The 26,205-nt window shown below is 40.4% G+C and overlaps 1 pseudogene; it reads left to right on the top strand.

The window, feature by feature from the left end:
- Window positions 1–4,696: 4,696 nt before the first annotated feature.
- Window positions 4,697–25,681, top strand: LOC101415670 (HUWE1-associated protein modifying stress responses 1 pseudogene; annotated as a pseudogene).
- The last annotated feature ends 524 nt before the right edge of the window (window positions 25,682–26,205 follow it).

Below are 26,205 nucleotides of genomic sequence, written 5' to 3'. Positions count from 1 at the left end.
ATATTTGGCTTCATTTTTAAAGAAGTTTTGGACCACAGAGAGGTTCAAATGTGGCAGGGGAGGAACACTGATGTGGGGTGTTATTGATAGGGGGCACATGGTTGGAAAGGAGTTCTCCAGGGCATGTATACAGAGTACCTAAAAATGTTTGGATATTTTCATAGCAGTTTCAGTTAAAAACAACAACTGAGGGAGTACTTAGTTCCTAGCCAGGGAAGCTCTATCACATTCCCCAACGGAACAACAACAATCCCCCAAGGGCAATGGCAAAGACCAATAAAGACAGATGGTCCAATAATGAGCCCTTGATATTGATGGCTATGATAATGAGCCTGTGTGCCTGAAATTTCAACTAGGCCTAGAGCTCCAGGGTGCCTAAGAGTTACTTCCTTAGAGTCTCCATGTTGCTCAAATGTAGCCATTCTCTAAGCCAAACTCAACATGTAAATGCATTATCTCCCCTGCCTCCTCCAGTGTGGGACATGAATCCTGGGGATGAGCTTCCCTGGTGCCGAGGAATTAGTACCAAGAATGAGGTGATGATGTAACTAGAAAAAGACCTTGAATAAAAGAGTCAGCTCAGAACGCCAGAATATCTCAGTCTACATGTAATATCAGGTGTTAAAAACTGCTTTATGACTTTGGATAAAAGGGGGAATGGAAAGGACAAATGACTTTATATGGCTATGAGTCTCCAAAAAAAGAGTCAGGAGGTCATCAGAGGGGTAATTTTTACACACACCTCAGTAGGGTCCGGAGACAGTCAAAGTAGATAGAAGCCCAGGTACCTCCCTCTGGAGGCCTACAGAGACCCACAGGTTCTATGGTCATGGCAGATGGCTCTGGAGTTCAGTGCCATGTCAGTTAGCCCTACTTTGAAGTTTGTGTTCCTGAGTGTGATGGCTGGACTCAGATATGATGTTTCTACATATGCCTCTTCTGTTACTTTTACTGGACCTATGTTTGGTGCTGGGGTATACCCAGGAGACCCAAAACTCTGGACTGTCCATGTGACAGCCAGGCCCTGAGCCTCAGCAGATTTGCAACTCCTACTGTCTGGATTATTGGACTTACCCTGGCCAACTAACAGGGAAGTGAAGTTCAACCACTGCATGAGGGATCCAAGGGTGCCTACAACTGCAGGCAGGAGAATTGCATCCATCATCCAGGTGGAATCTAAACCCCTCTTGATATAGAGCAGAAGTGGACATAACCAGCCCAGGGTCCAAAGTATGGAAGAATAGAATATGGATTAGAATGGACTTATTGATATTCTACTATGGAACTATTGTGATTAGTAATGGAAGAAATTATAGCATTGATGTGGAGAAAGTGGCCATGGTAGCTGCTGAGTGTAGGGAGAGGGAAGAAGAGATATGATGTAGGGGGCACTTTCAGTACTTGAAGTTGTGCTGGGTGGTACTGCAGGGACAGGTGCTGGACATTGTATGTCCTGCCATGGCCCATTGGGTGGACTGGGGGAGAGTGTAAACTACAATGTAAACCACTATCTATGTGTTGCAGCAGTGCTCCAAAACGTATTCACCAAATGCAATGAATGTGCCACAAACACGAAAGAGGTTGTTGATGTGGGAGGAGTGGGGTGAGGGGGGTGGGGGACATATGGGATCTCATATTTTGAATGTAAATTTTTTTAAAAATAAAGAAGGAAATAAAAAAAGAACTGGCTTATTTCCCACTGTTCTGTAGTATCATTTAATCTTGAATCAATTATTGCTCCCCATTCGTATTCTCAACTTTATTGTTTTATTTTATTTGTTTATAATTTTAGCAAGACATATGGTCTTAATTATAAGGAAATTTAAGCATTTATACTTTGTCTTCTGCATTTCTCTATATACTTTAGAATCAATGCCATTTTTTTAAATATTGAGTAGTTCTAATTCATGGATAGTATATTGGGTAGAATTTTGGATTGACTAGCATATGTATGAAGCTCATTCAAATCAATATATTTTTACTTTTGTTCTTTATGCATTTCAAGATTTAATACAAATATTTATAGTTGGGTATAAATGCATATCTTTTACCTTTATTCTGTGATGAAAAGCCTTACCCAAATGTTTCACTCCATAATTATTTCTTGATTATCTTTTTTTAAAGTTAATAGATCAAACAAAATGTTACATTAAAATACATAAGATGTTCTCACATACCCCACTCCCCACCCCACCCCATCATTTTTTTAATTGTATTTTTTGAAAATACAAAAATCACAAAAAATGTTATATTAAAAAACATAGGATGTTCACATATATCCCCACTCCCCAACCTCACTCCTCCCACATCAACAACTTCTTTCATCATTGTGGGACATTCATTGCACTTGATGAATACATTTTGGAGCACTGTTGTACCACATGGATTATAGTTTACATTGTAGTTTTACACTTTCCTCCAGTATATTCAGTGGGTTATGACAGGATATAAAATGTCCAGCATCTATCCCTGCAATATCATTCAAGGACAACTCCAAGTCCCTAAAATACTCCCATATCACATCTCTTCTTCCCTCTCCTTGCCCTTGGCAACTACCATGGCCACTTTCTCCACATCAATGCTCCAATTTCTCCCATTATTAGTAACAATAGTTCCATAGTAGAATACCAGTAAGTCCACTGTAATCCATATTTTATTCCTCTACCCTGTGGACCCTGAGAGTAGATTTTTCACTTGTTTTTTTTCTTTTCTTTTTCTTTTCTTTTTTTTTTAGAGAATTAGCACATATCTGATAAAGCTTTAATATCTAGAATATATAAAGAAATATTTCAACCTAAAAACCAAAAGACAAATAAAATCCAGTTTAAAATTGGTAAAAGAAAAAAAAATTGGTAAAAGCTTTGGATAGATATCTCTCTAAATTTCTGTCTTTATATAGATATAAAAATGACAAAAAAATACAATGAAAAATGCTCAACATCATTAACCATGATGGAAATGCAAACAGAAACCACAAGAGATACAATTTCATACCCATTTAGAATATCTGCTATTAAATAAAAGCAGAAAATTACAAGTGTTGACAAGAAAGTGGAAAAATAGAAACATTCTTCATTGCTGTTGCCAATGTAAAATGGGACAGGTTTTTTTGTTTGTTTTTTAATTTCTTTTTTCTTTTAAACATAAATGGCAATCTTCTTAGACTGTGAAATTTGTCTCCCATCCAGACCACTTGCAGCTTGATAAAACTTACTCTATTTGGCTTTAATCTATCACAAAGTCATGGAGCACCCTTGAGTTATTACCTTAGGTATTCCCAATCTTATGTCCTATCCAGGAGACAGAGCTCTCTGTAATCTTAATCGCCCTACACCATATTTCACCGTTTTTGTACTTCATAATCTATTATTTCCTTTTATGTCTTTTTTTATGTCCAAATACAGGGGAAACCAAAAATCAACCCTATCATATTAGTCAGATGTGCCCCAGACCCTTAATTGGACCTTTGTTACCATCAATGTGTTTCATGGGTGTGTTGAAGAAAAAGTAGCAAATACAACCTGCAACAAGATAGTACAGTCCCAATTCTGAAATATGTTATGACTTCTTATTAGATAAACCTCCTCTGCCACCTATTCTTTCTTCCCTTGTCTAGCAGGATACCCTTATTGTCTACCTTACTATGGTATAACAAACTTACATTCTCACAGGATCCATATCCTTGGTTGGTTTATGTTGTTTCTTTTTTTCTGTTTAAAATTATTTTGTTTCATATCAGAGATTTTCAATACATAGATATTGTATGAACACTAATGGGTTGGTGTTTGTCTAGCAAATCTCCAGGTTCTAGATGTTTCCCTCCCCTTCATTGCATGACATCAAAGCAGTTTCATATGGTAATTGTCATCAAGCCCCCTGGCCAGTACTGACTCCTGGTCTCTATAAGTGAGTAAGTACATTTAATATTGAGAGTAGCCATCTCACTCACATCCATTGTTTTCTGGATTTATATAACCTGACTCTGGGGAAATAGTTGCATGACTTAACCTGCTGAATTATGTATATTATCCAAGCATCACAGTGTGATTTACACCACAGCCAAGCCTTAATTCCACCATTCTGCCAGCCTGGTTGCTGCCAAATGAAATGACAATAAGTGTGAATCCAATGAAGATCTTTCCCATGCTCTCATTACCATAAATGAGTTCCTTTTTCAAAGGTCATGTGTGTCATGCCTTCTTGTTAGTTTTATAAAGATGATAAAGGCTAGTTGCCCATAAGGACAAACCACTGTCATTGAGGATGACCAGGGCACCCAGAGAATAGAGCCATTTCTGTGGCTGAATATTGGTCTTTGCTGTAGGCTGGTGAAGTATTAAATTGGTAACAGGGAGATAAACCATTGTTGAGTACATTCATGGCTTTTATCACTGCCCCAAGTCTACATTTCAGTGGGCTCATTGAACAAGCACCAGAGCTTCAGTGAAGAACAGATGAATAACACTCACTGGTTTGGTCATTTTGTGTATCTGATGGTTGAGGATTTGCATAGAAATGCCATAGGCCACCCAAGCAAGAATGGAAGAAGATGGATTAATGCTGTAACTTCTCTCTCTTCTCACCTCATTTACTCTACCAGTGCCTGTTATGCCTGCTAATCCAAACCAAAAAGGAAGCAGGGAGAAGGGACCCTGAAAGATGAAATTCCTATAGATCATCTTCCAGGGAATAAAACATGGCAGAAAAGGGCATGGACCATATGGAGACGGGAAGGAAAGAAACTGCTATCACAGTTGGAGTTACAGTAAGAGTTATCATTTTAAAAATTAAAATGCATGCTCCATTTCTTACAAAGTAAATTTGAATTTTTCATAATAGGCACTAGAAGTTCACTATTATCATTATATGACAAAGGAGGATTACTTAATTCAATTTAACTAGAAAAATTAAAGAAAGTTAAAAAAATTATAAGTAACAGAGAAAGGAGAGTGTAGTATTTGTTTCTAATAAGGGATTAAGGTAAGAAGTAGCATATCTCACATTGTTCTAAGGTAATAGGCTGCTCACTCAGCACAGTCAACATGGTACAATTTAGGTATCTATTATTCCATAATAACTATTAACAGCACATCCTTTCCTTTTCCAAATTGTTCCAGATAAGAAGACTGTGTTCACCTTAAATTTAAGCCTGTTTCTTAATATGATTCTAGGTGGTCACCACTTCTGGATCCAGATATTTTTTGGAGGGAAGGACAATTCCCAAAAGCTAGACCAGATAGTTTCCTTAACTGAACCTTTCCAAAGTGGAATGTGGAATCAAGTTAGTTTATATTTGCTGCAGTTGCTAGAGGTTATTGCCAAATACATCACTGTATTCCTCCTTATAAATGGAAAACATTTTTCCTAGATAGAAAGGAGCCAGCAGCAGATAAAGGGAGAGAATAGCAAACTGATTTGAGTGCTGTTCAGCATGGAGGCCTGTGCTTTGCTCTCTCAAACTCTTGCAGGTTTCTCTGAGTTAGTAAAATATTTTCTTCCCTCTGACTTAGAATTTTTTGTTACTTGCAAACCTCTTCCCTGCCCCAATACAGATTTTGGTTATTAAAATCAATGTACTGAATGTTATATGCTCAAAACTATGCACCTAGCAATATTATTTTATGCTACAAGATGCAAGAATAGTTTAGATGGGGCAGCTGACCACACTTATGTAGATGTGCAGAAGTTCACTAAGTTATAATTTGCTGTTTTCTATCAATCACTCTGTAGCTTTTAGGCATAGAGCCTTGCCAGTCTCCCTAAAATAATCTCATCTTGCCCATTCAGAAAACTGGCACCAAGCACTGATTTGTAGAGGTCTTGAGGGCCATTAATCACATAGTGGAAGACATTCACCTGGTAGTACCAAATCCCTACACATCACTCACCACTTTATCCAGAAACCGCTATTTGTCCATGGTATTTGACCTAAAAGATAATTCTTACTATATACCTCTGAGTCCAGATTCTCAAGAATGATTTGCTTTTCAGTGTGAGGATCCTAAAACCAATAGAAAACAGCAATATTGCTGGACTGTCCTTCAACAAGAATTTACAAATGCCCTCACTCTTACTTATAGAATTACTGTCTAAAGATTTGAGTGAATTACAACTACAGGATGGAGTTCTATTATACTACAGTACATAAACAGCCTCTTAATCACCAGTAATACCAAGGAATATTTGGATAAAATACCCTCCCAACTCTGAACTTCCTAGCAGACCAATGTCCAAGAAAAAGGACTAAATCTTAGAGCTGATAGAAAGACACATAGGGTTTGAATTATCAGAATGGCAAAGAAATGTTTTACCAGACAGAAGAGGCATTTGTTAGCATGGCTGTGCCAACTACCAGGAAACAGCACTGGTGTTTAATGAGAATGACTATGTTCTGCAGTATCTGGATCTCCAATTTTGAACTTATCACTAAACCTTTGCATGTAGTGCATAAAGGAAAAGTCAATGATGACTGTCAAATCATCAGTCATATCACACAATCAAAGAAATACTATTAACTGCTCTGGCACCTGCCATCCCAAACAGAACATATAGCTATAGCTACTACAAATACATTAAAGCAAATTCAATTCCCCCTAGAATTTGTAGTGGGGTTATTCTAGATAAATGGATGACTCTAAACTTTCTACTAGCTGAATAAGTAGTTTGTGTTTTCCTCGGTATCTTTTTTTGTTCATGGGCAAATGCTTCTGGACAAACAGAACTAAACATAAGAAAAGTTAACAATCAAGTTTCCTGGCTTCATGGTTTTCACAAGCCCTTGGCCATTGACTTCTGGACAAGCCTCAAAAATTATGATCTAAAACATTCATGGTTATCCTTTTTAATCAGAACCTTCACTCTTGTATTCTTATTGCTCCTTTTCTGAACTCTAAGTACTTAACCTTATTGTACAATCTGTCTCCCAAAAGCTTCAAGTTACAGAATTGTACCTCCTCATCCCCTCTCAATGATGACACTTAATCCATTCAAAGTAGAGTAGACAGCACCCTGAATCTTAAAGATTGAAGAATGTTCAAAAGCTCAAAGGAAGAGGGAGTTTTGGGAAGATGGCATCAGAGCAGGCAGTCAGGACTCAATTCTGTCATTAAAACAATGGAAAAAGGGCCAGATGCTATTCAAGGGACATGCATTAAGAGTTAGCAGGCTAGGACAGTTCTGTCCAAATCCTATGAGGGCAAGGGACAGATAGATGAAGAACCCAAAACAAAAAACATGAGTTACTAAACCCTCACAGCACCTGGGAAGGGCACCCATCCCACAGCCTCAAGCCTGGATAGAAATCCTGGTTTTCAGGAGCAGACTGGAAGGGTAACAGACATCTTCCCTGTCATTTGTTACAAGGGAAGAGGGAGAGTGAGTCAGAGGGCTTCTCTTCAGTGAATTCAGCCAGCAGAGCCCACTTTGAAACTCAGATCTGACCAGACAAGAAACCCAGGAAAGTGGAGGTTGAAAGAAACAAATCCATGGAAAGGTTTGCCAACAAGGGCCATCTGCTGGCTTGCCAGGAAATTGCAAGGAGAAAAATTGCCTCTGGGTTTCTCTTTAAACCCATCCCTTGGAAAAAAAATCTAAGCTCCATTAATGAGTCCCTTGCCTGAAATTTTTTAACTAATCAATTATATGTATGCATATTACTAAAGCAAAAACACCTCCTACATGTACAATCTATGGTATTCATTATAATCACATAATTGTGTATTCACCATTTCAATCATTCTTAGACCATATTCATTATTGCAATAATAATAATAAACAAAAGCAAACAAAAAACTCATCACCCCTCAGTCTCTCTCTGCTTCCCCTGGTGTACATAGCTGCTATTCTGTTTCTGTATCTCTAGTTTATTTGAAATTATTTTTTTTAAAAACAGGCTTACATATGCAATATCACCCATATTCATATTTCACATGAGGCTTCACTATGTTATACAGTCCTACATGACATTTTTTAGCTTTCCTTCTAGTAATATACATGACCTTATACTTACCCTTTCAACTACTGTCATAACTTACAATATTTCTGCTAGTTACAAAAACTCTGTGTGTTTTCCCACTGTTTTTCATTTTTAAAGATTTTCAAAGTTTTACCAATTTTGCACAGATTAATCCTCAGCTTTCTGATCTTTACATGCCTTCTATTTTCAGTTGACCTATATTCTTATTATTAGCTCCATGAGTTCACACAATATATTTATTTCATAAAGCACAATCATACAGTATTTGTCTTTTTGTGCCTGGCTTTCCCCATTCAACATAAGGTCCTTCAGTTTTATCCATGTTGTCATATGCTTCATGAATTCATTTCTTCTTAGCATTGCATAATATTCCATCATGTGCATACACCACAATTTGTTTATCCATTCCTCAGTTGATGGATATGAGTTTTGCTTCCTTCTTTGGCAGTCATGAAAAATGCTGCTATGAACATTGGTATGCAAATGTTTGTTCATGTCACTGCACTCAGTTCTTTCGATTATGTGCCTTGTAATTATATTGTCAGATCACATAGCAAGTCTATATTCAAATGTCTTAGAAACTGCCAAACAGGCCTCCACAGTGGCCCCACCATTCCATATTCCCACCAATAGTGAATAAGTGTCCTATCTCTCCACATCCTCTCCAACACTTGCAGTTTCCCAACGTTTTAATAGTGGCCACTGTAATAGGTATGAAATGTTTTTCTGTTGTAGTTCTGACCTGCATTTCCCCAATTGCTAGTGATGATGAGTATTTTTTCATGTACTTCTTCATCACTTGTATCTCTTCTCTGTACAACTGTCAACTCAACTCTTAGGTCCATTTTTTAAATTGGGTAGCTTTATTTTTATTGTTGAACTGCATGGTATCTTTTATTTTCCAAACTACCTTTTGTAAAAAGACGTTTTAGAGTACATAAATGTTACATCAAAAATAATAAGGGATTCCCATATACCCTCCTGATGCCCTGCTTTCCCTCATTAACACCATCTTTTTTAGTGGGGCACATTTGTGACAGTTGGTGAACACATATTGAAGAATTGTACAAACCAAGGACTATAGTTTACATTATGGTTTACACTTTGCACTGAAAAATTTTTTTGTCTGAACAATTTTATAGGTTTTGACAAAATATGTGATGGCCTGTTTTCTACATTGCAATGTCATGCAGGACAATTCCAATGTCCCAAAATGACCCCATGTTGCACTTATTCTTCCCTCTCCCTCTCCTCAGAACTGATAGTGACACCTGCCTTTATATCAATAATGCAAGTTCATCCATTAATTGAATAATAATAACTTTACTTTAGTCCATATTTGCTTTTACACCCTTATGTTTTTTCATTCACAATCTTGAGGATTTTGGAATGGTAATGCCCACCCTGCCTCTGATTGGGACGGGGATTAAATCCCATGGGGATGATGGATTTAACTGCAGTTTCAGATACTTTCTGCTTCCTAGAATGGGCATTTTCCATTATCAACCTTTTGTAGTTGTCCTGTTAAGTCCAAAGAATTGGTAAGTAAATGTTAAAACTCTGCTGAGATTCAGGGCTCAAATGACATATGAACAGACCAAATATTTAAATACTTGGGACATATATTTAGCAAGTATATAGCTAATTATAGGTTCAAATTAAAGGGGCAGAAGAGCAATGTGTAGGGAAAGTGTAATTGAGTGTAGCATTGTTTCATTGGGGAGCATGTGTTCCAAAGGAAGGGCAAATTCCTGAGATTGCCTGCTGTTCCTACAGTGTTTAGATATCTCTAGAGCCCTGAGGAGCCCCACGGTTTAGGAACCATTTACTGTAGCAGTCAATCAAATCCTGCTGACCTGCATATACAAGCATAAGCATAAATTCTGTAATTAACTTCATTTGTATTTAATATGAACTCCTCTTGGTCAAGGTCTTTTTTTCAAGTTTATCACTGGTCTGTGCTTGGTAGTAATCCCTTGGTGCTAGGGTGGCTCATACCTGGGAGCCATGTCCCACACTAGGGGGAATGTAGCACATTTACATGTTGAATTTGGCTTAGAGAAAGGCCACATTTGAGCAACAAGGAGGCTTTCAGGAGGTAACTTTTAGGCAGTATATAATACTAGACTGAGTCTGGATTTCAGTAGAAAAGGAGGCTTTCAGGAGGTAACTCTTAGGCAATACATAATACTAGACTGAGTCTGGCTTTCAATAGAAAGGGTCCATAAGTATAGCCATCAATATCAAGGGGCCTGGTGTGATGGCCTGTCCAACCTTACTAGGCACTGTGATGTTCTTGGGGGATTCTTGCTGCTCTACTAGAGAATGTAGCAGACTTTCCAGGACAGGAATTCAATATTCTTTTTATAAAAAAATTTTTTAATCTTTTTAAAGATACATAAATTGCACAAAATGTTCCAATAAAACATATAAGATGTTTCCATATAACTCACTCCCCACATCCCCCACTCTTCCCACATAAGCAACTTCTTTTATTAGTGTGGTACATTCATTGCATTTGATGAGTACATTTTTGGAGCATTGCTACACAGCATGGATTATATTTTATGCTGTAGTTTATACTCTATCCCAGGCAATTCAGTGGGTTATGACAGGATATATAATGTCCTGCATCTGTCCCTGCAATATCATTCAGGACAACTCCAAGTCCTGAAAAATGCCCTAATATGACAAATCTTTTTCCCTCTCCCTGCCTTCAGCAACTCCTGAGGTCACTCACTTTATCCACATCAATGAAATACATTCTTCCATCACTAGAGTCACAATAATTCTATAGTAGAATACCAGTAAGCCCACTCTAATCCATATTTTATTCCTCCATCCTAAGGATCCTGGGATGGTGATGTCCACTCCACCTCTATATCAAGAGGGAGCTTAGATTCCACATGGATGATGGATGGAATTCTGCTTGTAGATGTAGACCTTTTGGTTGCCTGGTGTGGTGGTTGGCCATCCTCACCTCCCTGTTAGCTGACTTAGGTAAGCCCAGTGAACAAGAGTCAGGGTTGCAACTCTGATGAGGCTCAGGTCCTAACTGGCACATAGACAGTCCAGAGATTCAAGTCTCCTGAGCATATACCAACTTCAGCGCCAACCACAGGTTCAGAAAAAGTGACAGAAGAGGCATGCATAAAGAGGTCACATATGAATCCACCTGCATCACATTTAGGAGCACAAATTACAAATTAGTGCCCACTGGCAAGGCACTGAACTCCAGAGCCATGTGTCATGACCATAGGGACTGGGTATCTCCATACCCCTCAGGAGAACCACCACTACCTGGGGTAGTATCTACTTTGGCTGTCTCTGAGATCTTGCTGAGATGTGCACAAGCACAACCCCTCTGATGCTCCTGACACATTTTGAAGTCTCTTAGCCATATAAACTCATTTGTCTTTTACCATTTCTGCTTTTTATTCAAGATCTTTTTCTATTCTCATCACCAGCTGGTGCTCTGCAATAATCCCTCCGTGCCAGGTAGGCTCACCATCAGGAGTCAAGTCCCACACTGGGGGGAAGGGAATGCATTTACATGCTGAGTTTGGCTTAGAGAGTGATCACATTTGAGCAACATGGAGATTCTCAGCATGTAACACTTAGGCACCCTGTAGCTCTAGGCTGAGTTGAAATTTCAAGCACACAGGTTCAAAAGCATAGACATCACCCTCAAGGGCCCACCATTAGACCATCCTTCTTCCCTGGTCTTGGCCCTTGTACATGGGGGGTTGTTGCTGCTCCATTGGGGAGTATGACAGAGTTTCCCTGAATGAGAACTCAGCACTCCCTCAGTTGTCATGTGGTACTCTATGTCATATACCGAACAAACACCCAAACATATCCATATAACCTATATGCATATCCTGGAGAACTCCCTCTGACCCATGCATCCCTCATCAATGACACCTCACATCAGTGCTCCTCCCCTGCCATTGTTGAATCCCTCTGTGATCCAAAATTTCTTCAAAAATGAAGTCAAATATATTGCAAAATTCAATTAATAGGAAAAAGAAATAGTAATGATAGGTTTAAAGATTAGAAATAGTATACATAATAAATTATAAAAGCTAAAATAGAGTAAAAAGTAAATTGGGGCATTAAAAATTAAAAAATATCACAAAAAGTTTTTTGACATTTTGCCTTTCATCACTGTAATAGGTGTTGCCCTTTATGTACAGTGGCAAGGCAATCCCCGTTTCTTTCTCAGTGTGTACAACCTCTTTTATTATTATTATTATGTCTTCAAAAAAGTTTTAGGCCACAGTAAAGTCACATATAGAATATAGGGAATTCCCATAACCCAACATCAAACCCTTTTCCCCCTTCCCCTGCAATGATCTTTTTACATGTTGTATTAGTCAGGGTTCTCTACAGAAACAGAATCAACAAGAGATATCTGTCAATTGTATGTGATTATAGAAGAATTTCTCACGCAGCCATAGGGATGCACAAGTCCAGGTTCCACAGGCAGGCAAAGAAAGTCCAATGAAGGATCGTGATGAGGTCTGGGAGATGTTGGCTGTCCAAAGATGAGCTGGGAAATTCTCTCTCAATGCTGGAATCACTTCCCCTTTTAAGGTATTCAACTGATTGGATTAAGTATCACTCTTGCTGATGGCAATCTCTCTGACTGATGTAATTATAACCAGCTATCTAAGATTTACCACTGCAGTAAAGTTAATGGTGACTAAAGTCCACAAATGCTCTTCTATTACGGTTAGCCCAGTGCTTGCTTGACCAGACAACTGGGCACAATTACCTGGCTGAGTTGACACAATAGCCTAACCATCACACATGTAGATGTTATATTTGTTGCAACTGATGTACAGATATTGAAACATAGCTAACAACCATGGTTCTATTATAGTTTACATTTTAGACTATACACTTTTATAAATTTTTGGTTTCAAAGGTTAACATTATGGTTTACATTTTAGTCTATACACCTTTATAAATTGGGTGATATTTTAAATTGCCTGTATCCATCACTGCAGGATCATGCAGAACACTTCCATTGTCCCCTAGTTACTCCCCCTTCTACTATTCTGTTCCTCTATCCCCTCCTCTTAGGGCCCACGGTGACATCCAAGCTTCACTGCTTGATGAACAAGATTCACAGATATTTGCAACAATGCCGAGGGCTTGACATACTGGTCTGTTCTCCCCATTGAGAACAAAACATGCTCTTGGGAGGCACACACCCCTCTATTTGGGAACATCAGGCATCCCCAGGATGGGGGTACAACACCTTTTGGCTCATTGTATGGGTCTCATCCACTGATATAACACACTAAGACAAGATGAACACTCACACACTCCCTAGAAGCCTGCTGTAGGTGCATCCTGTGTCACATGCCCCCCTTAGACCAGTAACCCTCCCTTATATTTTCTAAAGAGTTTTCTCAACATTATAGTTTGAACCACATACCCAACAATCTCCTGTGTTCACTTTCTCCTGCCAACCCTCCCACCCATTCCTTGGACCATCTGACCCATCCTGCCAACCCAGATCCCCCACAAACCTGCAAAGCCCAACCCAATAGTATCTCTGTGGTCCCATCTTATCCTTTCACTGCACAACAATTTACCTCCACTTCATCATAGATTTCACCCATGTGGGCATTGGTTCACAAAATTCCTCTCTCCACTTATTTCCTGTAAGCCTTTCTTCCAGTCTCTAGCTCTCTGAGACCGCTTGATATGCTTATTTCATATCAGAGAGTTCATGTAGTATTTGTCCTTCAATGCCTGGTTTGTTTCACTCAAGATTCATCCATGTTATCCCATGTGTTAGTACTGTGTTTTTCTTACAGCTGAGTAGCATTCCATTGTGTGTATACACCACATTTTGCTTATCCATTCATCTGCTGATGGGCATTTGGGTTGGTTCCAACTTTTGGCAATAGTGAATAATGGCACTATGAACATTGACATGTATATATTGGTTCATGTCCTTGTTTTCAGTTCTACTGGGTATATACCCAGCAGTAGAATTGCTGGGTCATATGGCAAATCTATAGTTAGTTTTTTTCAGGAACCACCAAACTTTCCTCCACAATTGCTGGATCCTTCTACATTCCGACCAGCAAGGGATGAGTGTTCCCATTCCTCCACATCCTCTCCAACATTTGTAGGCCTCTGTTTCTTTTTAATACCCATCAGTCTAATTGGTGTAAGATGGTATCTCATCATAGTTTTGATTTTCATCCCTAATACCTAGTGATGTAGAGCAATTTTCATGTGTTTTTTTATCCATTTGCATATTTTCTTTGGAGTAGCATCTGTTCAAATCTTTTGCCCATTTTTTGATTGGGTTATTTTCCTTTTTATTTTTGTGATATAGGATTTCTTTATATCTGTTGGATATTAGCCTCCTATCAGATATATGGTTACCAAATATTTTCTCCCATTGGGTAGGCTATCTTTTTACTTTCTTGTTAAACTGCTTTGAGGTGCAAAAGGCTTTAATTCTGAAGAGGCCCATTTATCTACTTTTTCTTTTGCCGATCATGTTTTTGGTGTGAAATTCATGAAGCAATTTCCTATTACAAGGTCCTATATATGCTTCCCTACATTGTCTTCCAAGATATTTATGGTCTTGGCTCTTATATTTAGGTCTTTGATCCATCTTGAGTTCATTTTTGTATACAGTGTGAGATGGTAATCCTCTCTCATTCTTTTGAATATGGATGCAAATTCTTGAACCACCATTTGTTGAAGAGGCCATTCACTCCCAGTTGAGTGGGCTTGGTGGCCGTGTCAAATACCAGATGACTGTACATGCAAGAATTTATATCAGAACCCTCAATTTTGTTCCATTGATAAGTATGTCTGTCCTTTTGCCAATATTGTTTTATCCACTACAGCTTTTTAATATGTTTTAAAGTCAGGTAGTGTGATTCCTGTGATTTTCTTTTTCTTTTTCAATATGTCTTTGGCTATTCAGGTTTGCTTGGCCTTCCAAATAAATTTCATAGTTAGATTTTCCAGTTCATTAAAAAATGCTCTGTTGATTTTTATTGCAATTTGTATAGACATCTTGATGATATTTAGTCTTCCTATCCATGAACAGGGAATATTTACCCATTTATTTAAGTCTTCTTTGATTTCCTTTAACAATGTTGTGTCATTTTCTGTGTATATGTCTTTTATGTTTTTAGTTAAATTTATTCTTAGGTATTTGATTTTTTAATTTACTATTGTAAATGGTATTTGTTTCTTGATTTCTTGCTCAGATTGCTCATTAATGGTGTACAGAAATGTTACTGATTTTTATGCATTGATCTAATAACCTGCAGCTTCATAAGTTCCAGAAGCTTTATTGTAGATTTCTCAGGGCTTTCTCTCTGTATAGGATCATATTATCTGCAAATAGTGAAATTTTGACTACTTCTTTTCCAATTTAGATGCCTTTTATATCTGGTTTTTGCCTCTGCTCGAGCAAGTACTTCTAACACAATGTTAAATAGGAAGGGTGATAGTGGCATCCTTGTCTTGCTCCTGATCTAAGAGGGGAAAATTTTAGGATTTCACCATTGTAAATGATGTAAGTTGCGGGTTTTTCATATATACCCTTTATCATGTTCAGAAATTTTCCTTCTACTCCTATCATTGGAAGTGTTTTTATCAGGAAAAGGTGCTATATTTTGGCAAATGCATTTTCTGCATCTATAGATATGATAATGTGATATCTTTTCCTTTGATCTGTTTATGTTGTGTATTACATTGATTTTCTTAAGTTGAACCATCCTTGCATACCAAGGATGAAACCCACTTGGTCATGGTGTATAATTCATTTGATGTGTTGTTCAATCTGATTAGCAAATATTCAGTTCAGGATTTTAGCTTCTGGGTTCATTAGAGAGATTGGTCTGTAATTTTCCTTTTTTGTGCTGTCTTTGTTTGGCTTTGGTATTAGGGTAATTGTTGGCGTCATAGAATTAGTTAGGCAATGATCCATTTCAATTTTTAAAAAGAGTTTAAACAAGATTGTTGTTAGTTCTTTCCAGAATGTTTGGTAGAAGTCAACTATGAAGCCATCTGGCTTGGGGTTCTTCTTAGTTGGGAGGTTTTTAATTAGTGATTCTATCTCTTCACTTGTGATTGCTTTGCTGAGATTGTTAGTCTCTTCTTTCATCAATGTAGGCTGCTTATGTATTTCTAGGAATTTGCCCATTTCCTCTAAATTGTCCTTCTTGTTGACCTATAGATTTTCAAAATATTATTTTAGGGTAGTCTTTATTTCTGTGGGGTCAGTGGTGATATCCCCTTTCTCATTTCTTATTTTGTGTATTTGCTTCTTCTCTCTTTTTTTCCTTTTTAGTTTAGCTAAGGGTTTGCCAATTTCATCGATCATCTCAAAGAACTAGCTCTTTGTTTTATTTTTTCTAGTGCATTCTTGTTTTCTATTTCATTTACTTCTGCTCTGCTCTTTGTTCTTTCTTTCTTCTTCCTATGGGCTTAGTTTGTTGCTCTTTTTTATTAATTCCTCAAGGTGTGCAGTTATGTCTTCATTTTTAGCTCTTTCTTCTTTTTGATGTATGAATTTTATGACTATTAATAGCCCTCTAAATACATCTATTGCTACATCCCATATGTTTTGATAGTTTGTGTTGTCATTTTCATTGGTTTCGAGGAAGTTACTGATTTCTTTTGAGGTTTCCTCCTTGACCCACTGTTTGTCTAAGAGTGTGTTGCTTAACTTCCATATCTTTGTGCCTGATCTGGTCCTCTGACCCTTCCAGAATTCCAGCTTCATTCCACTGTGGTCAGAGAAATTATTTTGTATAACTTCAATCTTTCTGAATTCATTGACACTTTCTCTGTGGCCTATTATGTGGTTTATCTTGGAGAATGATCCATGCATGCTTGAGAAAATGTATACCCCTGTGTTTGGGTGTAATGTTCTGTATATGTCTATTAGGCCTAGATCCTCTAATATATTGTTCAAAGTCTTTGTTTCTTTATTGATTGTCTGTTGAGACATTCTTTCTAATGGTGATAATGATGTGTTAAAGTTCCCCACTATAATTGTAGAGGTATCCATTCCTTCACTTAGTTTTGCACTTCCAGTTTGGTCACTCTATCCTCCTCTCCCTGGAGGGGTGCAAAACTACACCTTCCACAAGAGGCCAATTGAAGGATGACCCCTCTGACAAGCCTTATCTGAATGCCCCAAGTAGTAAGAGTTTCTTCAGGCCAGTAAGAGTTTTCCCAGCCCTTCTCCTATGCACTGTACTGCTTATCATTTTTGGCTTTTCCTTCATATGTTTGTCATTAACTTGGGAAATAAATTGATATTTGTGATATTGGTCTGAGTTCAGTACTTGGCTCATTGATGGCTCAAAAATATATGTGGAATTTGTGAAATGCTGAAAGGGCATGCCCTGGTCTGATTGGAAAAGTCATCAGCTGCCTCCCCCATCTTCCCTAATCCTGGATGGGCTCTGAGACCCTGACAGACAGAGACATTCCTCCATGGACATTCCTCAATCCATGGCCAGAAGCCCTCAGGGAAAAGACACATTCATTTCAAGAGAGATGCTTGCCCCAAGGCCATGCTGCTGGACAGCACCATTTCCTTCTCAGCTCCAATCACAGCTTGACCTTTGGCTCACACCTAGGAAAAGGGGGTCTGGACACTGCCCATTTCAAAAGGTTGAGGGAGGATGAAATGGGGGTAAGGATTTGAACTCTGTCCAGTATGTGATGCAGACTTACTGCTGTGATCATTATCACCATTGAAATGGCTACTCTAGGACCAGAGCTTTGAGGAAACTTCTCTTACTTTTCTTCACTGACTCCTGCTCCTTCATACCCCACAATGATACTCACAAGACTCAACCATCAATGAGGGAACCTGAAAGAGATCTTGTGTTTGATTTGGAAAAATCAGCATTGGAAATATGTTCTTTTGAGCACTAGCCCTGTAACACAGCCTTGTTTCTGTGTTGCTCTAAGTGCCTGTATTTGCATCTGTAGGATGGATGTAAGGTGCCAACCAGATCACCCTGAAGTGCTGAGAACATGAAAGGGGGAACAAGGAGCATCAGACACAGATCTGGGCACACAGCAGGTACAGGAATGGGCAGTGCTGCCATTCCCACTGGGTCCCAGTATTGTCCCCTGGACTCTCAGAAGCCTCAACCATGGGTGACTGATGGACACCCGTGTGGCACAGATGCCCCATGATAAGATCCCCACGGGGCCTTGGATGCAGGAGAGAAGACACTTGCTACTGATGCTGTTGTCTCATTCAATTATCTTTTGCGGTCAATGTAAATAACTCCTTTCCTTACTGGATTCCCTTTGCAAACAAAATCACTTTTTCCCCTGAAGCAAAGACACCAGCCTCACCCACACAGCATTTTGAAGAGCAGAAATCTGGCTACTGGCACCACCTAACTGGAGCCCCTTTGCCCATCCCTGTTGATGCCCAGGCTTTGCTGATCATTCTCAGAGCACCCAAATTTAGGAAACGTGGCTTTCTCTGTTTCTTTACATTATTCAGTATAGCAGCTACTGATGTTCTAGTAACAAGCCTCCCATGGAGGACATGGCTCCCAGGCCCATCACCTGCTCATATTCCCTGGTTTCTTTCCCCTCTCTTGTTCATTTGGGATAATGTTGCATGCATCTTACTTATGCTGGCATAGAGCCTCTGAACTCAATACCATTATCAAAGAGAGCCCAATATTACAGAGGAATTTCCAGAAAAGGCTGGAAAAGGGCAGAGTTGAGGGCTTTTAATGTGGGAGTTTTAATGATGGAGTTTGGCTGAAGCTGGAGCCCCAGGTGAAGAGACAGAGCCATTTGCCTGATAGTCTACAGCTGACTTTGTACAAAGAGGCAGAGCCTAGAGAGCCTCATAGTCTATAGCTGACCCTGTGTAGAAAACAGAGGAGGTGAGTCCAGAGGAACCCAGGAAGCCTGAACCCTTGCAGATGCCAGCAACCATCTTGCACCAACACGTGCAAATAGCCTTTGGTGAGGGAAGTAACTTATACTTTGTGGTCTGGTATCTGTAAGTTCCTACCTGAAATAAATACCCTTTATTAAAACCAACCAATTTCTGGTATTTTGCATCAGCACGTCTTTGGCTGACTAATACAAGCAGAGATGTGTTAGCTCTGGCCAAAGGCAGTGCTTCTCTGAAACCCCTTTTTACACAGCCCCTGGGCAGGGATGTAGAAAGGCCCAGTCCCAACATGGCCAGCAGCTACCATCCCTCCCATTTTCTCACACCCATTCCCAGGAGGCATAACCTGTTCCTGGTGCCCACAGCTGGCCAGGCCAGCTTGCCCCCAAGGACTGGGAGGGCTGTGCTGCATGGACTTCCTACAGACAGCAGCTCAGAGGCCCTGGGCCAAGTGAACCCCCCTGGGCCAAATGGGTCAGACACTTGCTCCCAGCCCCAAGGGACAGTCTTGGCCCAGACCCCTCTAAGCCACCTCACCCGGGTGTCCTTGCAGGCAGGAAACTTAGCCAGGCCTGTCTGGGTGATGGTGATGGCTTGACAATGACTGGGCTTGTGTTTAGAGCCAACCCCTCTCATTTTCCTGCAGCTTCTTAGAATGCCCAGAAAGATCATTCCATGGTGCCCCCACCTCCTGCCCCACATTCTCTCTTCCATATGGAGCTTCCTGGTTCTGAATCCTCTCATTTGGCCCAGTGTTATAACTGGGAGTTAGAAATAAACAAATTATTGTGATTACTGAGTCATATATAGACACTTTTTCTTACTTTCTGGTATATTATGGAATAGCCAAAAGTTAGTATCTAAAATTACAGAAACTCACTAGACTAAGTCAGCCCTTGCTTATACTTACATCATGATGATTACCCTAGACTAATCCCAATCCTTGTTTGTACTTGCTATTGTAACATATAATAGTAATCACTCCATCTCCCCTTGTTTGAATCCATGAAAACCCTGAACTCCTTAGGTTTTGGGCTGATAGACCACCCTATCTTCTTGCTTTGCCACTTAGCAACAAACTCTTTCTCTCTTTAAAATTTGTCACTGGAGTGATTGGGCAGAGAACCCTCCACTTTTGCTCAATAATACTTTGGCAGCTCTAGTGAGACCAAGAGTCCCTAAGGAAAAAGGAATCTGCCCAAGGTTCTGGAGCCCCAGCAGGACAGGTGAGCACCTAGCCTTTTACAGCTGCTAGACCCTGTTGGTGTAAAGGCTCAGCCATTGGAATTTTCTGGCCTTGCTGGCATTCCAGGCCTCTCACCACTTTAACGTTTCAAAGGCAGAAACTTTCCAGTTCCACATCTGGACATCGAACTAGATGAGCGGGTCACCAAAGTAGACGTGGATTGGGGAGTTTGGATGGAGGTTTGAGTCTCCTGGGCCTGGGTTTGAGGTCCTGGGCCCTGCTTCCAGAACAATTACTCTTGCTTTGACCTCTACACCTTTCTAGTTTCTGAGTACCATTCTTCTGTCCAGGGTTTGAGGTCCTGGTCTGAGTCCGTCTGTTGAGTATATTCCTGAAGAAATAAGTAATCCAGCAATTAATTGGTATTTAGTGAAATTAAGTGTTTAATGTCCAATTGTTAACTGATGTGTTGTTGAGATCATGTATATTCAGACATATTTGTCTGAATTTATTTGTCTCTGTACTTATTTATCTCTCTCAAATGTCAGTATTAATGGGAAAATTTAAAAACTTACCTGTGAGGTGGAGGCGTCTTCGGGACGTGGAGCTGCCCTGGATGGTGCTTCAGAGGTAATCACCGGACGTTGTAAATCCTCACAGGGCCCACTTGATGGAATAGAGGAGAGTATGGGCCATGATGTGAACCAATGTATATGAGGTGCAGAGGTGCCCAGAGATGTACTTACCGAGTCCAGTGGATGTGTCATGATGATGGGAACGAGTGTTGTTGGGGGGGGGGAGAGGGGGGGGTGGGGGGGGTGGGGTTGAATGGGACCTCACATATATATTTTTAATGTAATATTATTACAAAGTCAATAAAAAATAAAAAAATTATAAAAAAAAAAAAACTTACCTGTAAAGACTGTTTCAAGAAATGTCCTCCCAGATTCAACCCCGAAGAATCCAATGAAGCCTTTATTTAGCTCCTCCTGTTTATTCCCCTTTACTGAGCCTGAGAATGGAAATAACCACCCCACCACCCCACACCTGTCAGGGTACTCAGTTCAGACAGGGCTGCTCTCTAAAACCAGCAGCTGAGCCACCACAAAATTTCTACCCCTCTACGAACTGCCTACAGGAATAAATGAACAGGGAGGCTCCAAAGAACCTATATATGTGCATATTTCAAGAAGAAAGGACACTGGAAAAATGTTTGCCCTCCCATCTCCTGGTAACTGCCCCCCCCGACCCCCCCCCCCCAACCAGAAGAAAACTGGGTGGCAATTGGCAGAGCCCAGGAATGAAGAAAACACCATTTCCCTCAATCTCCCACCTGGAGCCTCAGGTAACAAGATTAAATTTAAATCCTCAGCTCCTATAGGAGGAATATATGTGGTAGATAGCTTAATTGCAGGTCATACCAGGAAAGAGCAAAAAATGGTGGTTCACGTTAGTGATTTTTATGTTTTCTGTGTTTCTGTTTGTGTGCATGTGTGTGTTTCTATTTGTGTCTGTCTGTTTGTATATATTTTCACATCTCCAGATGGTAATACCAAAGTAACAAACAAAATTCTTAGAAGAGCTCTATTCAAATTTCTTTAAAAAATTAAGTGCTTGTATATAAACTAGAACTCCTGGAGTGCCCCAAATTAGGAAAGTCGAGCTTTAGAAGCTGTTTTTAGCTCCTCCTGCCATCTTACCATTTAAACTTAAAAGCCAGAATACTCAGACCTTTACTAATTAATGAACAGGAAGGTCATGCCAAAATCTAGATAAACAAAACTATTTGGACAAAAAAAATGGGAAGAAAAGTGAGAACTCCCTGAAACATCAGAAAACAGCAGCACCCGATCCGAGGGCTCTTTGTCCCCTAAGGAAGCCAGTGCCTTTGGGGTAACTCCTCAGTCAGGCTGCCTGAGTCACAATCTTCTCTTCTCATCTTCTGAATCTCTGGCTCCAGGGCTTTCCCAGTAGATGCAGCTCTGGGGGAAGGGCAGGGTCCAAAATGATGGAGATGGTGTGGGTTTAAGTTAGAGTTCTCTCTACTGGGGTTTAGGGGGATAAGCACAAGGAAAATGTTATGGAATAAGCCACCTTTTGCCTGGTTTATTCTGCACAGTGGGTTCCTGGATTGCTGTAGAGTTCTGAGGGAATTCCCACCTTGAGATTATTATTCTTTTCATTATTAAAACATGGGGATGGAAGTGGCTGTGGCTCAAGCAGTTGAGCTCCTGTTTACCACATGGAGTACCTGGGTCTCATCCCCAGGACCTCCTGGGGAAAAATAGAAAAGAGGAGTCCCAGACCTGCACGGAGAGGCACAGGCCCCGAAGAGGTGTGGTGACACACCAAAAGGACAATGACACAACCAGATAGCCAAAAAACAAAAACCATGGGGAGTAGATGTGGCTCAAGAGACTGAGTGCCTGCTTCCAACATGTGAGGTCCTGGATTCGATCTCTTGACCTGGTACCTCACTTAAAAAAAAAAGAAGAAAGAAAAACATGTGTAGCCTCGGGGATAATTAAATAAAATCGACTTGCCAGGTAGGGTGAGGTATGGGAGCCCTGTGTGATATTACGTATGTTTGTTTTATATTCACAACTTTTGCTATACACGTATTTATTATGTATGTTCATGTATGAATGATATACATCAATTTTTTTAATGGAAAAAAATTTTTTAATCTAACTGCCAGACTTCACTAAGTAAAGCTCCTTGAGAGCTATAAAAAAGGTTTTCCTGGATTATGCTTTGGGCAAAATGCTAAGAACAATTGTAGTATATTCTTCAAAGATTGTATGCTTTTGAGGTTGTTCATTTTAGAATATTATGGAAACAAGAAGGTTTTTAACCTGTGGAAGAAGAGAAAAAACATTTCTTACATAAACCATCATTGTTTCCATTTTAATCTACTTGGGTATGTTCTCCCTAAATTTATATGGGGACTAATAAAATAAGCTAGCATTATGTCTATTAGATCTTTAAGAGGAAAAATGTAAGTTTGTATTTAATGAGTTTATTTTGGCAAATGTTATTTAAAAATGATCGTATTTTGTAGGATGTATGAAAGCAATTCAAAGATCTTTTTTGATAACTGAAAGTGTGCAGGTGTATCAAGCCTGCAGCATATGCTTTGTTAAAGAAAAGATTGTGTGCTTTGTCCTGAAGTGAAATCACTGGCTTTCACAGAACGAGTGGTACCAATATGTAGGACAAGACCTGAGTGGACATGGAAAGTCGCAGAGGGTTTGCGGAAGGGAATTTAGTTTGCCATAGTTTCAGGGCGTGTGGTTTTCCTAAGGCCAATGCCTAGTTTTATGAAAGGTAGGAACATGCAGGGTGATCTGAATGGATACAGAAAGTCACAGAGGGTTTGTGAATGTGAATTGTGTGTGTCACAGTCAATGCTAATTAAAATTTAATAAACTTATGATACTTTTTGACCTTAAAAAAGGTTTCGTATCAAACTGAGTGTTCATACAAAACTGGAGTTTGGTTTTCTCTCTGTTAAAATAATGACATTTTCTTGGATTATTAGTCTGCTCTTAATGAAAGTTTATAAAAAGTTGTCTTAATTATCTGAGTATTCTGTCCAGAAGACCAAGATTCCATATCATACCAGATCATGCTTGTGGTCTTACTCGTCTTCTCTGGGAGGCATCAGGAACCGAACCCTGGACCGCCATGTGGTAGGCAGGGGCTCAACTGCTTGAACTACATCCATTTCCCAGAACTTCATCTTCATCAAAAAGGGACTTTTAAAGAGAAGCAAAGCAAGTCTGTTAAGCTATGTTCTACCTGTTGATTAATGTAACCCTGGTAAAAGTGTAAAGGTAAATGAAACAAAGCTTCTGCGGATGGTCTGTGCCCAATCACCTCAATATAAATTAATCATCAAATGATTTTTATATCTAAAAATAGTTTCATTTAAAGATGCTCCTAAGGGAATTAGGGCCTAGACTGTAAGCTGTTATAACAGTCACGTTTACTCTGGGACTTTGTTATTTCTAAGTTCCGAGATGCTCTGCTCTTTCTCTGTAACCTAGTAGCTCCCTGGAACTTTAGGTGTCTGATGACATCTGAGATTCAGAGCTGAAGTTCTCCAGCTCTAAAGGTGCTGAGAAGCAGCAGTAACTGAAAAAGGCCACCCCACGCAGCAAGTGTTAAAGAAGCTAAAGAAAGGATCAGACTTCAGCCAAAAGGGGATGGGACTGATCTAGTTAAAGACTAAGGTGGATCATAATCCAAAGTAAAAAGTAATGCTATCTGTATTTTTAACCTATATTACTTATGAGGACCAAAAAAGGAGAAATTAATTTTGTCAAAAAATTTTTTTTGAGTCTTATGGGTGGGCTCGGCGGTCGGCGCCCTGGGGGGGCGGTAGGAGGTGCCGGCGGGCGAGGCGAGCGGCGGGCGGCGGTCCCCCGGTCGCGGCGTCCTCCAGCGGGGCTCCGGGGGTGGGGAGGCCCGGGGCGGGGCTCGCAGGCCCCCGGGGTGCAGGAGGCTGGGCCGCCGCGAGGAGCCGCCGCCGGCCGCTGGGCCCCGCCGCCGGGCCGCTCGACGACGACGCTCCCGCGGGGCCCCGCCCGAGGAGGCCGCGGAGGAGGGAGGCGCGGCGGGGGGAGGGCGAGGCCGGGGTCCGGGAGCACGGCCCGAGCACTGGTTCTCCGAGTGGTGGGCAGCGCCTGGCCGAGGCCGCGCAGGCCGAGCAGCTGCCCCCGAGCTGCAGGAGGCGGCGGCCGCGCAGCCCGAGCACAAGCCGCAGGAGCTGCGGCGCCTCTGCCAGAACTCGGCCTCCGCCGCGGCCCGGCTCCACAAAGCCCGAGCGTGTCACAGCCAGGACTTCCTCTCCAGGTCCCCTTCCAAAATGCAGCCACCGCCGTCACCAGTCTCTGCAAAGAAAGCGTGGATACCCGTCAGCGAAGTTTTGATATTGGAATTCAGATTGGCTATCAGCGTCGCAGTAAGGATGTGTTGGCTTGGGTTAAAAAACGCAGAAGAACTGTACGTAGAGAAGATTTGATCAGCTTCCTGTGTGGAAAAGTTCCTCCACCTGGGAACTCTAGAGCTCCCCCAGGACTGACTGTAGTGCCCCCTAACGGAGCACTTCAGCGGAAGCTAGCTCATCTGCAGAGGCTGGTTTGCAGCCCTTCCGGGAAGCCGCGGCTCTGCACGGGCTTAGTGGTGCGATGGCCAGCATAGCGCACTCCAGTCCCCAGGCTCTCCTCCACGGGTAAGCAGCGCATCGAATGCTCGTAGTCGGAGAAGTGGACTCCACGATGTCGATGTGAACACTTTCACATCAGAAGAAATGGCACTCCACTTGGACAATGGTGGAGCTAGAAAGCGTACCTCAGCCCAATGGGGCGATGTCTTTACAGACTCAACAACCCATAAACGCAACAGAATGATCAAAACTGCAAACATTTTCACACCCACCATGCTGCTTGAAAGCCGCTTGATCCTCAACACATACTATTATTGGAAAGGAAACATGAGGCCATCCTCCCTTGTTCACTGTTTAAGACAAGTGAATTCTATAGTGGTTGCCATAAAAGGAATTTCTAGGTATTTGCAGTAGATGCCTCTTGTAACTATGGCTTTCTCAAAACTATAATCCTAGCAGAGGACATCAGATAATGTGTAGTCGTTAGCAAGGTCATCATAGGCAAACATATATCCGTTCCAAGGCTAAAAGTGACCTTAACTGTATTCATTCTCAAAAGGGAAAGGAAATATCAGATGTTTATTTGGTTATATAATACTTTTTTTTTTCTTTTCTTCTTTTTTTTTGGTCCTTCATTTCCTGCTGTGTTGAGTATTATGCTTCAGCAGTATTGCCACTTTCTTAAAATTGTCTAAAACATGATTTGGCTTCCTTGTCAAATCTGCAGGCTTCCATTTTCACAGCAGCACTGTACCATGCACCTGGTTTCTATATAGTAACAGTGTGCAACTTCTAATTATTGGACTGTGCCCTGTTTTTAGTTGTCAAAGCAATTTCTAATTCTGGTGATTGTGTGAGGTAAAGAGGTGCTATGATGGTCATGCAATTAATACTTAACATTGAATCAATAAAAAAAATTTTTTTTTTTTTGTAAATAT

Source organism: Dasypus novemcinctus, chromosome Y (assembly GCF_030445035.2).
Source record: "Dasypus novemcinctus isolate mDasNov1 chromosome Y, mDasNov1.1.hap2, whole genome shotgun sequence".
NCBI classification, from domain to species: domain Eukaryota; kingdom Metazoa; phylum Chordata; class Mammalia; order Cingulata; family Dasypodidae; genus Dasypus; species Dasypus novemcinctus.
This window is presented reverse-complemented; position numbering and strand designations above follow the sequence as displayed.